This window comes from Clarias gariepinus, chromosome 2 (genome assembly GCF_024256425.1).
Source record: "Clarias gariepinus isolate MV-2021 ecotype Netherlands chromosome 2, CGAR_prim_01v2, whole genome shotgun sequence".
Classification (NCBI taxonomy): domain Eukaryota; kingdom Metazoa; phylum Chordata; class Actinopteri; order Siluriformes; family Clariidae; genus Clarias; species Clarias gariepinus.
In genome coordinates, this window is record NC_071101.1 from 43,919,902 (window position 1) to 43,935,593 (window position 15,692).

Consider the following 15,692-nt stretch of genomic DNA (forward strand, 5'->3'; position numbering starts at 1 on the left):
TGTAAAATGTTCGCGTGAACCAGCGGCGCGTGCGTGCGCTCTTTCCCTTTGCCGAGTTTGGATCTAAAGCCAGATGAACGTGCGCGCCGATATGAGAGATTTATTAGAGATTTCTCTTTCCCAGAAATACAACAAACACACATTTATACATTTATACAAGCGCTGTCTTTGTGGCGCTGTGGGAAACGCACACCGATGAGAGCCACCTTCCTATCTCAGTCATAATATACAAATATGTTTTTGCTATGTAGTAGACCGCGGGCACACAACCTTTTGCGGGCGAGCCTCTAAATATGCCGTTTTAACAGGGGTGGGGATAAACACTCCACCGGCAGAACTAGACTAATGATTATGAATGTGTCGGGGAAAATAAGAGCAAGGAAACTGACTGGCCAAACAAGCACTAACCACAGCTTAAGGGCTTGTAAAAAATATATTATTTAGACTAGCTAATTAAGTTCACTAGCTAACGATTTTATTTGTACAAAGAATGAACTGTTATATAGCTTCTGTTTGTATCGGTTTATTGTTATCATGAAAAAATAAATTTAAAGACATCAAAATTTAAATATATTAAAAAAAACTGGGAAAATAGACCTACAGAATAGAAAATTAAAATAACTTAAATATACACTTCTATCTTCGGTATAATATGGTTGTATATCGTGACTGGAATTTTGTTTTACTAAATATTATTTATCCAGTATAATCAGAGCCTCTTGTTTCTATTTACTTTAGGTCGTTGTTCTTGCAGTGTGCGCTTTGCAATGTCAGACACATTCAAATGCAAATAATACACCCTCCCCAGGTGTAAATCAGCTTTTCCCACCTTTACACTCGGAGAAACTAAAATGCACCTCTCCCCACTGTGCATGGTTTCAGCAAAGTGGAGGATCTTGGATCTTGCTTCAGGCCTCTTTTTAAATTTGTGTAAATTTAAAATCTTCTGGATTCTACATTCTAAATTTGACATCAATACCGTTTTTAATCCCTGGAATGAGATTTTTCTTATCATAACATGCATGTTATTAATCACTCTACACTGTTTTTAATTACTCTATAATGTTTTAATTTTAGATTTTTTTTTTAAATAAATGAATAAACCAAATAAATATATTCCATTTGTATTTTCCCTTTGTAAAAAAACATTAAAAATGATGGGTTGTGTATCGAGCGATTAAAAACAATACAAGGCGTTTTATGATAAGGAAACTTTCTATCTTTTCCATTCCAGTGCACTCTAAAAAATAAAACTGTGCTGTACTCAATTTTTTTGGTGAAACATTTTTACACTTAAAAATATTGAGTAAATATAAAAAAATATAAAAATCATGTAAAATATACTTCATGCATTGAGTACAAGTCAGTAAAACAAATTAAGTAGACCTGAATAACTATATTTAGTACAATGATGTACAAAATTGAGTAAATGTAATAAAAATCTAAAGTTAATGCAAAGTGAAAATGGGTAAAATAATTGAGTAGATATAATTGAAATGGAAGGTAGAAGATACTGAAAATTATACTATTATTTAACAAACAAATGTGCTACATTTACTAGATATTTTAACTAAATGAAAGAAACAATACACACATTTTAATTTTAATGAAACATTTATTTGCCAAAATTAACAAGACATGAAGTCTAAACTTAACCTGGTTTACATGCAAATGACATGTAACAAAATCATAAACAAAGAGCTGAATTTATGTTATTAGTAAACAGTTTCAGAAACAATACTTATGCCACAAGTATTATACAGTTAACACATGGAAAGTAGACTTTTGTATTAGAATCTAATGAGTCACATTTTACATCTGAAAGATTGCACACATTTACACTTCAGTTTCCTGCAAACTGTGGGATCCATACAAATGTGTGTGCAGACCTTCTCAGGTCTTAAAGGAGCAATGACAGTCTAAATGAACACAGGACACTAAATATCCATGACCAACAGTACCACTCCATAATGATCGAAATTCCTTTTGATGATACGACAAATGCACACAGTTTACACCGCCATCCCATAAACTGGCACCTGAAAAAGGAACAATAGTATACAAGTAAGTACAAGTGTGACTGTTAATATAAAGTCTACCAGACTGGTAAAATAGTACTTCTGTTCAAATACATACTTTTTGGACTAATAGTTTATTTCTATCTTTGATTCAATGGTTACACATTTAATACTTCTGTAACATTTAAAAAAGTTGACATTTACCTCCTGTTTTATCTCTATTCAACTTCTCTTCATTAGTGGTGTTGGTGCTGTGAAAGAGATATAGAAAATATATAACATGTTTCACACAAACACACAAAATCAATCAGTTTTAGGTTCTTTTACTTACATAATGTTTCACTTCAATATTTTAACTTCATATTACTTTCTCCCAATTCTAATTCTGAGAGAAATGTTGTATTTTCACTAAATCTTTATATTTCATAGCTTTAGTTATTAGTACAGTACTTAGCACATTTATTTTATAACATCTGCTGCTGCTGCTTGCTCAGTGTTTACTCATGTTAAAAATACTCATATACAGTAACGGATAAAACACTGCCAGAGTCCGGACACTGCACCTCATTTCTGCTGTTTAAACCTGCTTTGTTCTGAGTTTCTTCCTTTAAGTGTCGGAATGACCGAGCAGACTCGCGGTTCAGTGTGTGAGGTGTGTAATGTTACACATGCGTTAATTACTGTATTTGAACATGTTAGTTTTATATCCTCGCCACAGTGGCGGTAGGCTGCACAAAATCACCGCATTTGGCGGGAGAAATTAAAAAATTGCGGCACAACTGCCGCCGTTTACACCGAGAAACCCGGAAAAAACCCGGACATGCACGCGCTGCTGCTCGGTGTTAAATCTCTCCTTTTACACCAGAGTTTAAGTGTCTGTATTAACGCCGCTTTAGCTGAGCAGTTTGGTGGTTGGAACAAACAAGCTAAATCACACTGAACCCCAGGACTGGCCTGTTGCTAGCTATCGTTAGCTCTGGAGCTCGGCTGTGACAGGATTCAGAACAGTAACTCACACCCTATAAAGTTGTGTGTGCAGGCAGACAAAGTCCTTATTACAGTAACTTGTGTTAGCTGTTTACTCACCAGGATTTGTAAGGAATGTTCCAGAATGTCCCAGATGCTTCATGTCCATTCTCACATCCTCACAGCCTTCTTGTCTCTGATGTTACACCAGATTTCCCATGAGCACTTGCACAGGGCAGTTTACTCAATTATTTAAGTTTTTGTTGTTAAAAATAAAGAATATTGAGTTGGAATAATTTATAATTGTAGTTCTTGAAACTAATCAGTACAGTTACTCCATTAACAGATATTTTGATTGAAATGTATAAAAAAATATTAAGTGCATGTTAAAAATATAATTCAGTTAGTCAAATACTGATTTTTACTAGTGAAGTAAACTTAAATTATAGTGTAAATTTAAGACAAAATGAATAATTGTTTTTTAGGCATTTATTTTGATTTGTCTAACTCAAACAATCATGTATGTGACTTTTAGAGATTTTATTAAGGTAACATAACTTTTTTATAACTGTGAAATTTACAAGGCCACAGAATCATTTTTTAGAGTGTGATTAAAAAAGAGTAAAAATGTCAATTTTAGAATCCACAGACGCTCAGTGGTCTGAGCACAACGTAATAATCTTTGTATGATAAAATGACTCGTGGTATGAATCTACACGAAGGGCTTCAATTTTAAATAATCATTTAATAACATGATAATAATCATAAGTAAAATAATATTGTTCTTTTTGCTGTTTATGTCCACCATTTACAGATCTGGCCTTTAAAAACGCACGTTTTTGGAAAAGGGATCCCACGACTTGCCGCGCTGTGAAAATGCCCCTCATTCCCTGTAGGGGCAATCGTGTTTCATTCTAAAAAGTATTGTGTGTCTACTGAAGCCGAAAAATGTTATGTCTCTTAGGCGCCCATTGACAGCAAGCGACAAAGCTCATAAACGTGTCAAGCTTAAACTGATATGTATGTATTCTTCATTTTCATTCAGAATGATTATTATTATTAGTAGTAGTAGTTCTCCGAATTTATTATTATTATTATTGTAACGCACCCGCGCGTGTGTGCAAAAGGACTACAAAGATGTATAATATGTTAGCCTATGACAGTATTGTTTTATAGGTTTTTATGCGCTTTAAACATAGACGCTGGTGGCTTAGTGATAGGTGATTCACCTACCATGCGGAAAGCCCGGGTTTGATTCCCAGCCAGTGCTCAAAATGCCGGTGTTATGCGCTAAAATGCCACAATATAGCCAATACATTATCAAATTATGTTTCAGTACTAAATGCATGTTTGCAATTGAGAATTTTTTTTCTAAAAAAAATGGGGGACTGGCCCCCGCGAAACGCAGTGTCCCCGGGCTTTGACTGCACTTTTTCCATTTGTTATTGCCAGGGGCAGACTGGGACCAAAAAGTGGCCCTGGACTTCCACTACAAGGGTGACAAATATGCAAAGAAAAAATAAATCAGGAAGGGGCAAATACTATTCTCCACCACATCACATACTTCCCGGACCTCAGACTAAACTCCGCGCTTTGCGGATGTGGAGCAAGCCCGAGATCATATTAACGTTAATTATCGCCAGCCGAAACGAATAGGCGGCTTGGACTAAACACCGCGCTTTGCGGATGTGGAGCAAGCCCGAGATCATATTAACGTTAATTATCGCCAGCCGAAACGAATAGGCGGCAAAGGGACGGAGAGCCTACGAAGTGAGCGAGGAGCGATAGTAGATTTGGGCGCACACCCATCACAGGCGCACGCCGTGACAGGTCATCATAATTCTCTTTAATAGTAAATAATGACCCCCGTTGCACTGTACCACCGCTGGTAAACCCTTATGAAATAGAAGTTAAACGAATTTACAAAACTTTATGCGTGCGGTTAAGCGCTGATTCTACATACAGTAGGAAAGTAAAGAGGAGCAGTGATGGACTGGCCATCTGGAGCACCGGGAGTTTCCCGGTGGGCCGCTGGCCAATGTGGGCCAGGCTAGTCAATACGCAAATATATGTATATTAAAAAAAAAATTACGGAAACCATAATACCATGCATGTCTTTTCTACGCATACGGATGTGCAAATGCGCCGCAGACAAAGAGTGCGTGTTTATTTTACCGCGAATCCCAGTGGAACAATCTGACTACATGTGCAGTGCCATTAAAAAGTGTTTGCCCCTTCCTAATTTTTTCCTTTGCATATTTGTCACACTTGTATAGGTGGAATTTTACCTAAACACTTTATGAGAAAAAAGACAAATTGGCCTTTTTGATTAAAAACAATGCAATTTTAATCAAATTATCAATTTCTTCCATTCCAAGGATTAAAAACGGTAACAATGTCACCTTTAGAATCTAGAATCCAGAAGATAAAATTTACACAAATTTAAAAAGAGGCCTTAATCACTGAAAGTCTTCAGAAGAGCCTCAGATTAAAGAGGTTTTTAAAGTGTGGAGAGGTCCATTAAAGTTCCTCTGAATGTATAGGTAAGAACAGCTGATTCACACTTGGGGAGAGTGAATAATTTGCATGTGAATGTTGTCTGGCATTGTAAAGCACACACACACTAAAAAAAAACAACAACCCAGGATTAATAGGAATAGGAGGCACTGAAGAGGAGGATTTTTATTTAGACTATAAAAAAAATTACCCTGTGCTATTTTTAGGCGTGCCAGCTGCCATTTTTTAGTTAGAAGTTTTCAGTACAAATCTTATAATGCCCACATGACATCAAACATTCCCCTTGTTAATATTTTAACTATTACCATCCGTGCGTAATTCCGCGGCCCCGCTGCTTTGCATATCTGAAGGGGAGGCTGCCTAACTAGTGAGCGAGGAGCGATTTGAACGCACGCCATGACAGGCTGAAAAAACTATCGTCCTCAAAAATGTAACAGATGAGGACTCAGATTAATGTGCAAAAACTACATAATAAAACTATATAAGACTACATGCCTTTATAAGACTCAACTTTTATTTAAGTGCACTCACAATAACAAAAAAACGTTGTGATTTTGTAAATGTTTGAAAGCAAATAAGGTGCGCTGTTCTGTATTGTTTTTGGTGAACTTGAGCGCGTCAGAAAATGAACGCAAACGTTTTTTTAAATGGTCAGAGTCAGTCTGCTTGCTGTTTTCCCGACGCGTTCATAATCATTAGTCTACTTCTGCTGGTGCGCTCTGGAAAACTTTATGCATGCGGCGGACCGCTAATTAAAACTATGTAGTAAATTAAAGATGAGAATCACAATGCTGAATCGAAGTCCTGAGCCCAAACCTCATTTAAATTAAATTCACAAATATTATAAGTAAAAAAACAATAGCCCACATTTAGAAAACGTTTATAAATTCTTTCCGACATGAGTTGGCTCCGTGTTATGCGCAGAGCGCCGGGAGATTTCCTGAAGCTCCGAAATCACTGGGGCATTTTTTCTAAATAGATGCTATCTTTAATAACTGATGGAGGTTTTGAGCTGTATACACACGCATTTTTGAGGCGTTTAAAACAAATTAATAAGTCCGAGCAGACCTACATGAAAGGTGAGAAGTGAGTAACTGACCTTTTGATAAAAACGCTGCCTTTTGTAAAGTGAAAGTACTTTACAAAAGACAAACTGCTTTATTTCAGTCATGAATTCACAATCACATCACATTCCAGCTATTATTTTAAGCCGTGGTTAAATAATGGATGAAATAATTATTCACACACAAACAGCAAATATGATGATTATTATAAAAAACAGAAGAACTTTATGTTTATAAAATAATGCTTACTTACTATATTAATATATATTGTTCATTTATGTCTTTTGATGATGTCGACACATTTTTACGTTTTAAATAAGATATGTTGGCATATTCACGAATCAGGACATTCGCATAGTTAACACTATCAGATAGCCTACTATCAGGAAATTAAATTAATTTCAACACCATTTAAACCAAAGCATTGCCATGTCTTTTACTGATTTGTCCCTGTTAAAACATTACAAAAACTATATATGCTTTAGCATTGGAAACAATATTGTTTTAGGCTAAGTAATTATACACAATTCTTCGTTGTAGAGTACTTGGTCCGGCTTTTAGATAAAGTCCTTCCATGCGCCATCTGGCGGATATTCAGTGAAGCACAACACATTTATTTAAATTCCCGAATGTTGCTTACGGCAAGTCGTGGCACGCCGCACGCTAAATTGCGGCATCTCGCGGGAAAAAACACGCGCAGTCTTAATGGCCACATCTGTAATAATTATTTAATTATTAATAGTTAAAGCTGCTCAAATTGCGCACGCTTTCACGTTTTAAAAAAATGCAGTGTTTAATCTAGTATATGTCGCCTCTCTTTATAAAATGAAGCTGCTCGTGTCGGCTCATATTGGGAGCATTTTGATCAAAGGGGAGATTAGAAGGGGAAAACTAAAAGTGTCTACAAACAACATAGCATGCATGTGTATGAATGTCCGAAATGTGGTTATGAATTAATCTTTTAGTGAAAGTAAAATGTTCGCGTGAACCCGCGGCACCGATATGAGAGATTTATAAGAGATTTCTTTTTCCCAGAAATATAACAAACACACATTTATAAGTGTTTAATAAACGCTGTGCGAAATGCACGCCGATGTGAGCCACCTTATCTCAGTCATAATATAGAAATATGTTTTTGCTGTGTAGTGGACCACGCGCGCACAACCTCACGCGGGCGAGCCTCTGTATACACCGTTTTAACAGGGGTGGGGATAAAAAAACACCGCACTGACAGAACTAGACTAATGATTATTAATGCGTCAGGGAAAACAGCAAGGAAACTCTCTAATAGAAGCTCTCTCACGCGCGCGCACACACACACATGCAGCCATATACATATATATAAAAAAAAAACATACACATTTCCTAAGGAAAACATTTTAAAGTCAATTAAATTAGAGATAATTTTATTTCATCATTTCTCAAATCAAAACAAAAAATAGTATTTTGTGAATTATTTATGTTGTAACACTTGTTTGTGTATATATGGTCAAATGCAAATAAGAAAATCCCTTTATTTTTGTTAACTACAACTTGGCGTTGGTGATTATTTCCCTTGTCTCATTGCATCATGAGCAAATGTGGTCTTCTGATATGGTCCTAATGCAAAAATCTTCGCTTAGTGTCTAATACTAAACGTTTAATGATACACAGTAGTGCGAACCCGCTAAACTGGCATGTGGGCACACAGCTGGCAAAAGGTGGCGATGGGCGGAGTGGCAGAACGGAGCACGCGGAGGCAGCGCGCCTGCTCGGAGTGAAGACAATCACACACAATCAAAGAGCGGAATTTCAGTGTTCTGTTTAAAGTCCCTGGGGCGCGTCACATCACCCCACTCGCATGCCACGCTTTCCTGCTCCACCACATGTACTTCCCGGACTCAACTTCGCGCCTTGCTTTTATAACGCGGAGCAAGCCCGAGATCCTAGCATTGATTATCGCCAGCCGGCCCAAATAGGCGGCTTCGTCTCTTTGCATACCTGCTGCCTAATTAGGGAGCCTACGGAGTGAGCGAGGAGCGATAGTAGATTTGGGCGGCCCATTACAGGTGCACGCCGTGACATATCGTGATCCTCCTCTTTAACTTCCTACATAGTCCAAACAGCGCTCAGCCGCACGCATAAAGTTAAAAAATGCGTTGGGGGAAAAACAGCAAGGAGACTGATTCTGACCATTTTAATAATTCATTGATAAATTAGTGATTTCTTTGGTTTCGGCTGTAGTGATGAAGGTAATCCTGTATTTTCGTCGTCTTCGCAGCAGTGGATGTGCATATAATTCACATTCCATATGAATTACATAACCTAAAATGTATTTTCCAAAAGTTTAAAAGCAGATATTTCGTTTCTATAAGCATATATTTTTTCACGTCTGTGAGGTGAGTATACACGGATTTTTGGTTCATTTTCTGATGCGCTCAAGTTCACTGAAAAAAATACAGAATAGTGCACCCTGTTTACTTTCTTTATTTAACAAAATCATTATTGTTTTCATTATTGTTAGTGCACCTAAATAAATTAAGAGTCTTCTAAAGGCTATGTAGCTTATATAGTTTTACTACTGCATATAGTTTTTGCACATTAATCTGACAACGTTTTAATTGTATGGTCATTTAGATTCATTTATTTTAGTTAATAAATCTACTAAAAATAAAAAAAAACACAAAATATAAGATGACAGAAAAAACCCTACATGCGTAGTTTTTCTAATTACACAAAAAATTTAAAGGCTCACTGTGTTAAAGTTTACGTTGCTTAAATTCAATCCTAATAAGATTTAATTCATAATTAGTCCTGCTGGAGTCTCTGCTTGCACTCTACACTAAATATACATTAACATTATACTGTATGTCTTATCGTTAAACTGGTGTCATTAATCTAGGGTATGATCTTTTGCACAGGATGCACAAGGTTTAGTGAAGGCACTAATGACTGATGCACCACTACTCTTTAATGTACTTAAGTCTTTATGATTTTTACCAACCTGTTTTACGCCGGTTGCAAAGCTGCTACCTCTTTTTCCTTCCATTTTGAGCCCTGGAGGAGGTTTGTTGCAGTGTTTATCACTAGTTGAAACGTTCAGGTTGCCGAAAAGTGGGTTGGACATTACAGTTGCTTCTTGCTCTACAAATTCCATCAGCTGCACAAACTTAGCTTTTTTCTTTTGGGTGCGCCTTTCGTGGATGTATGCTTGGTTCCTACACACAGGTTCTCTACACATACAGGTTCTCTACCCATCCAGTAACACACATACAGGTTCACTACACAACACACACACAGGATCTTTTAACATAACACACACACTCAGATTCCTTTAACATAACATACAGGCTTTCTACACAGAACATACACAGGGACGTTTAAGCCTGGTACACACTCTCGCGCTCCTATAAGCGAAACCACACACACTTGCGGTCCTACGAGCGGCGTACCACACATTTACGCTCCTACGAGCAACACACACATACCTACGCTCCTACGAGCGACACACGCATACTTGCTCTCCTACGAGCGGTGTACCACACATTCACGCTCCTACGAGCGACACACACACTCTTCTCAAGCACACCCAGGCTAAGAACAAACATAACTTAAAGCCTAAACTAATGACAGGAAGAGACACTAGAGACAACGAGAAAAACATAGAAACAAAAGGACAAAAGACACAATAAACAGTACTCACGTCATACACAAGTTAAAGTAAATGCACATATCTACATATAACATAGAGCACAAGCCTTCAGAGCCAGTTTAAAGGGGTCATACAGGCCTACATGCACTTTTTTAAGCAGTTTGGACTGAACTGTGTGTTAGGAGAGTGCGTACACAACCACTCTACGATGATAAAGAGCCGCCCAGTGGTTTTCTTTTCATTTATTACAATAACATGCCCCTTCTGAAATCAGGCCAATCGCAAATGCCTGTCACTGTGACGCCACACCACAAGAGGCCGCTCCTACACTAGTTGATTGACACTGGTGTTTTAGCAAAGACTCGCCCCGAATAAGAAGAAGCTGTCGCCCATTGTTTTTCGCCGCTGGAGCAAAATGCCGCCTAAGCGAGTGTTGTGTACAGTTGTTGGGTGTAATAGTGAACACAGCAGTCGTCATTCACTACCGACATCTGAGCCGCTGAGGACCCAGTGGCTGAATTTAGTTTTTAAAACCAACGTCCCCGCCGATCTACCTAAATGCGTTCATGTTTGCACGAATCATTTTTCACCAGACTGCTTTATAAACGCAGGTCAATATAAAGCAGGTTTTACTTGGAAGCAGCTCCTAATAAAATGGATCTGTACTAACGCTTAATGTTCCTGCTTCATCTTCACCAGGCTCAGTAAGTAATTTCTTTTACTATGACTCTTTGCAGATCACCTTTTCTAATAATCACAATGAATGCGGAGTGTAAGTTAACTTATACTCTCATAGAACATGGTTATGGCTTCTTCTCTATGTACATTCTTTTCTATATAATCCCTAATCGCCCGTTTATAATAAACAATGCATTAAGGTGATTGTCTAGTTGCAAACTGTGTCGGAAAACTATATTATGCTTACCTTTGTTACGTTAGATGGCTTATAACGATGTCTGTCGAAGATTAAGAAGTCATGCAAACACATCAGTAAACACATCGCATCCGTATCTCTCTCAGTAAGCTTCTCCACTCTTGTTGTTGTTGCTCGCGGCAGCGTAACAGCCCGTTAATTCATGCCCATGCAATGATGAGAAAGACAAATCGAGTCGATGCATGTCCATTCTTTAATTTCTGCGTTGTTAGGTGATATTACAAACTTCCGCGTAGGTTCCGTACTTAAATCAAACCAAAAACTACTTAAGAAAACAGGCTCAGGCTCTATATTCCAGCGTTTTCCAGTTTGCACTGCGTTGAAGGCAATGCTTTGTGGGTAATGCAGTCCAAAGCATTGCCCGCACTGGACTACACTCCCGTGGCTATACCCCACGTGTATTGTGAAGACACGCCCCACAGAACTGGGGGGGTGGGCTCAGCAGAGATCATAAGCATTTAAGGGAACATGAACTGAAATAGGTTGCTGAGAACAGAGCTAGTTTTTACCAGTTAAAAGTAGTGTTTTTTTTTACACAACCATTGAGAATTTTTAATTAAATATATTACAAACTTTTCATCAGGACCCTAAAGATCATATTAACATTTAATGAAAAATGTTTCTGGATGACCCCTTTAAACATAAATCCCTTACTACACAAAACAAATTCCCACTAGACATTCTTAATGCTTGACCCAGTTTTCTCCTTCCTCACCTGACCGAGGTGCCTACTGGGAAATTAGATCTTCCAACAGAACTACAAACAAAAAATAATCATGAGGCAGCGCCGGATTATTGTAGGCCAGGCGGCGGAGGCAGCCCTGCATCGCTCTGAAACGTTGAGCATCGTATGCAGCGCCGAGTTGCCCTCCAAGCCGGGTAGCCGATGCAGCCCTGGATCATCCTCCCAGCCATTCCCGGATTATTCACTGGGGCTCCCTGACGAGGGTGGAGCCTCCACTGGGGCTCCCCGATGAGGGTGGAGCCTCCACTGGGGCTCCCTGTCGAGGGTGGAGCCTCCACTGGGGCTCTCCGACGCTCTGCCGTCGGCCCCTCTGCTATGCCCTTGTAGTGGTTGAGTATTCTGTCATGAATCGGGTGTAGTGCTGGCTGTTGTTACCACAGTAGGTTAAGACGGGCTTCCTCCTTCCTCACCTGACCGAGGTGCCTTCTGGGAAACTGGGTCTTCCAACAAGAAAATTTAGATGGGTAGGAAGAATAAAGAAGGGATAGTAAGTAAAAAAAAAGGTAAGAAAGTACAGTAAAATAAATATAAAATACAGAAAGGGGATTAGATTGAAAGAAGGAAATAATAAATATTTATATTTGACATTTATAGGTGATTTTTTTATAGGTTCTTGTCCATAATTATGTATTTTAATAATTTTTTGAATATCAAATTATTGGTTTTAAAATAGGTCTTATTTCATATAGCTGGCCTTCAGTTTGATTTATGTCTTTTTATTCAGTTGTTTGAATGTCTGTATTCTTTCCTGCATCCATTGCTGTGTCCTGATTGAAAAGGCCTGTATATTTACACATATTATGGTATTATTAATTTAGTTGCACATTTTAATGTTTATATGCTCTTAAAGATGTATTGTGGCTTACTTTGACCTCATTCTTGCTATTGCTATTTTTAGAATTGTGTCGACAATGAAGACCTGTCTGACATTACAATTGGAATTCTGACGGTGATTCCCGAGCACCCTGCAACCGCAACACTACCCTACTCCCTGCATCTTGATGCCACAACAACAGCTATCATTTTGGAAGGTACCATGGTTGTGGATAACGTGGAAAATCTTCCACAAGCAATGTGTCTGCTCTTTAAACTGATTTATGCTCTAAACTTAACGTATCCTGCAGCTCTGAAGAGCACATTTGATTTCATTCAGAGAGTAATTTTGTCTCTTAGCCATAAGTCACTCAAACCTAACCTAACCTTCCTCTTTCAGAAGTGGCATCTTAATTTAATAAATGAAAAGAAAATCACTGGGAGGCTCTTTATCATTGTAAAATGGTTGTGTACACACTCTCCTAACACACATTTTAGTCCAAACAACTTGAAAAAGTGCATGTAGGACCGTATGACCCCTTTAAGAGAACTCTAAAGAAAATTGTTCAGTACTACACTGATAGTTTTCCAGTTGTTGAAAGGGAAAAATATTCCTATTTAAAAAGATGTTTTTAAAAAAAAAAGTCAAGTTTACTTAATGTTAGTTAGTTTTAAAAAAGTTATTTATTTTATTTATTTATTTTGGTCTATTTTGGCAGCCCATGTTGACAGGCATGCCCTTAGTAATGTCTGAAATTAATCGTGTTTTATAGAGCAAATAACCATTCCAGTGTTGTGCCAAATCTCTATCTTTGTATTCTTAGATCACCAGTACATTCTTAGATGTGTACTTAGAACTTTGAGTACACCTTGCTTGAGTAATTTAAGGCAATCAGTTTCCATAGATTCTTCTAGTAAAATGAACAAGCAGGCATGATAAAATAATTGTTTTGTTTCAGTTCTGCTTATAAAGCTCAACTTTAAACTGCAAGTTAGCTTAACTTTTGAAATTTAGTTACTGGTACTGAAGTAATTTAGTTACTGGTACTGAAGTAACTGGTAACTCTGAGGTAAGTAGTATCAACTTAAAAAGTATGACCTAATTTGCTTGAGAATTTTAAGGCAATCTGTTTCCATGGCTTTTCTAAGTAAAGTCAACTTATTACTTTTTACAGTGAATGTGATTCAGACCACAGTTTCTGAATTTGGGTCCCACTCTAGGTGCGTTTGTTATCGTGAGACGCTAATGACAGATACTTCCCTCACTGGCTGGGGTGCGAATAAGCTAGCACACCAGGTTCTGTTCAGGGCACAGGACGAGTTCCTGTCCCGCAGAGTGTTGTACATTCTAGCTTAAAGCCAGGGGATTTACTTAAGGGCCAATCCCCAGAAGCAAATACGGGTTACGTGCCATGTGGCTTCGTACCCTTTCTATGTGGTTCAGACCCCGGTTTCTAACTTTGGGTCCCACTCTAGGTGTGTTTTGTTATTGCGAGACGCTAACGGCAGACGCCTCGCTCACGAGCTGGGGTGCGGTCCTAGATGGCCGTCCAGCCCAAGGGAGCTGGGGAGGCCATCTTCTGGCGTTGCAAAATAATTGCCTCGAAATGATGGCTTTATTTCTGACCCTGAAACACTTCCTCCAGCAGTTGAGAGGCTACCATGTCCTAGTGCAGGTGGAAACACTACAGTAGTCTCGTACATAATTGCCAGGGCGGACTGTGCTTGGCCGCTTGAATAAGCTAGCGCACCAGGTTCTGCTTTGGGCGGCAGGTTGGACGAGTTCCTCTCCCTCAGGGTGATTTACATTCCAGGGCATATGATGTTGGGAGCCCTGGAACCTTCACGCACTAGAAGAACTTATGCCCTCAAGGTGAGGGCATAAGGTGAAACATGGCGAAACATGTAGACCCAGTCCACTGTCAAATTGTTCCAGTGCTAGAGTTTCTGCAAGAAAAGTTGTCCTCGGGCTTATTGCCCTAGTACCCTCAAAATGTATGTAGCCGCTATTCCGGCTTGTCATGTTCTGACTGATGGGGTCTGGTTGACACCCCTTTCAAACCACTAGAGTCAGCGCCTGTCTGGCTTCTGACCCTTAAGATGTTTTTTCTCATAGTTACTTCTTTCAAGCAAATTGGAGATCCGCAGGCCTCCAGCTCTGGCTAGACTGGTCAGAGCTATTCTGCATCCTCACCCGAAGTATTTTTATTCTTGACCATGCACCAGTTTTTCTCGAAGCCTTTTGTTTTCTACCTTTTACAGCTCCATAGCAGGAAAGGTTTCACTTACTCTGTTCAGTACGCACTCTTCAGATTTACGTCCACCACACTAGCCAGTGGCGTAAGTCAGAGCAGCATGGGCATACAGTTGTCACACTCGCGTGAGCGCATACTTACGGAATCACTGCTGTAAACTTAAAATAAGTAAATAAATAAATAAAAATACAAAAAATTAACCAGCATCTTACCTTCGAAAACAATCGCGACAGAGCAGAGTTTCTGTGTGTTTGTTTGGGAACCTGAGAGGAGTGGGGGCTGTAAAGCCGAGAGAGAAAGTGTGTGTGTGTGTGCGAGTGTGTGTGTGTGTGTGTGTGTAAGTGAATAAGCGCACACACACACACAAACACACACACTCGCCTTTACAGCCCCTCTCCTCTTAGGTTCCCAAGCAAACACACACACTCTCTGCCTTACACAGACACACACACACGCACACAAACACACATGCACACTCAAAAACTCTGCAAGCACCAAGACACAGCAGGGGAGACAAACACACAGAAACTCTGCTCTGTCGCGAAGGTAAGGTTCTGGTTAATTTGTTTTTTGTTGTTGTTGTTGTTGTTGTACTTTACAGCAGCGATTCCATTAGTATTCGCTCACACGATTGTGACTAGCGATGTTCCTTGCTAATTTTTAAACGGTTTTAAAAATGGTCTCTCCGTTACTGTGTGTGTGTGTGTGTGTGTGTGTGTGTGTGTGTGTGTGTGTGTCTGTGTGCACAC

The 15,692-nt window shown here is 38.9% G+C and overlaps 1 protein-coding gene and 1 long non-coding RNA gene across 2 annotated transcripts in view; both read right to left on the reverse strand.

The window, feature by feature from the left end:
• The window catches only part of LOC128543559 (cell adhesion molecule DSCAM-like), a 235,707-nt gene that overhangs the window by 14,069 nt on the left and 205,946 nt on the right, over positions 1-15,692 (reverse strand). The window lies entirely within an intron of this gene.
• On the reverse strand, positions 1,974-3,194 carry LOC128543656 (uncharacterized). The gene is made up of 3 exons (XR_008365760.1): positions 3,105-3,194; positions 2,223-2,269; positions 1,974-2,039 (listed from the first exon to the last, which is right to left on the reverse strand). It is a non-coding gene; the product is annotated as an uncharacterized LOC128543656 (long non-coding RNA).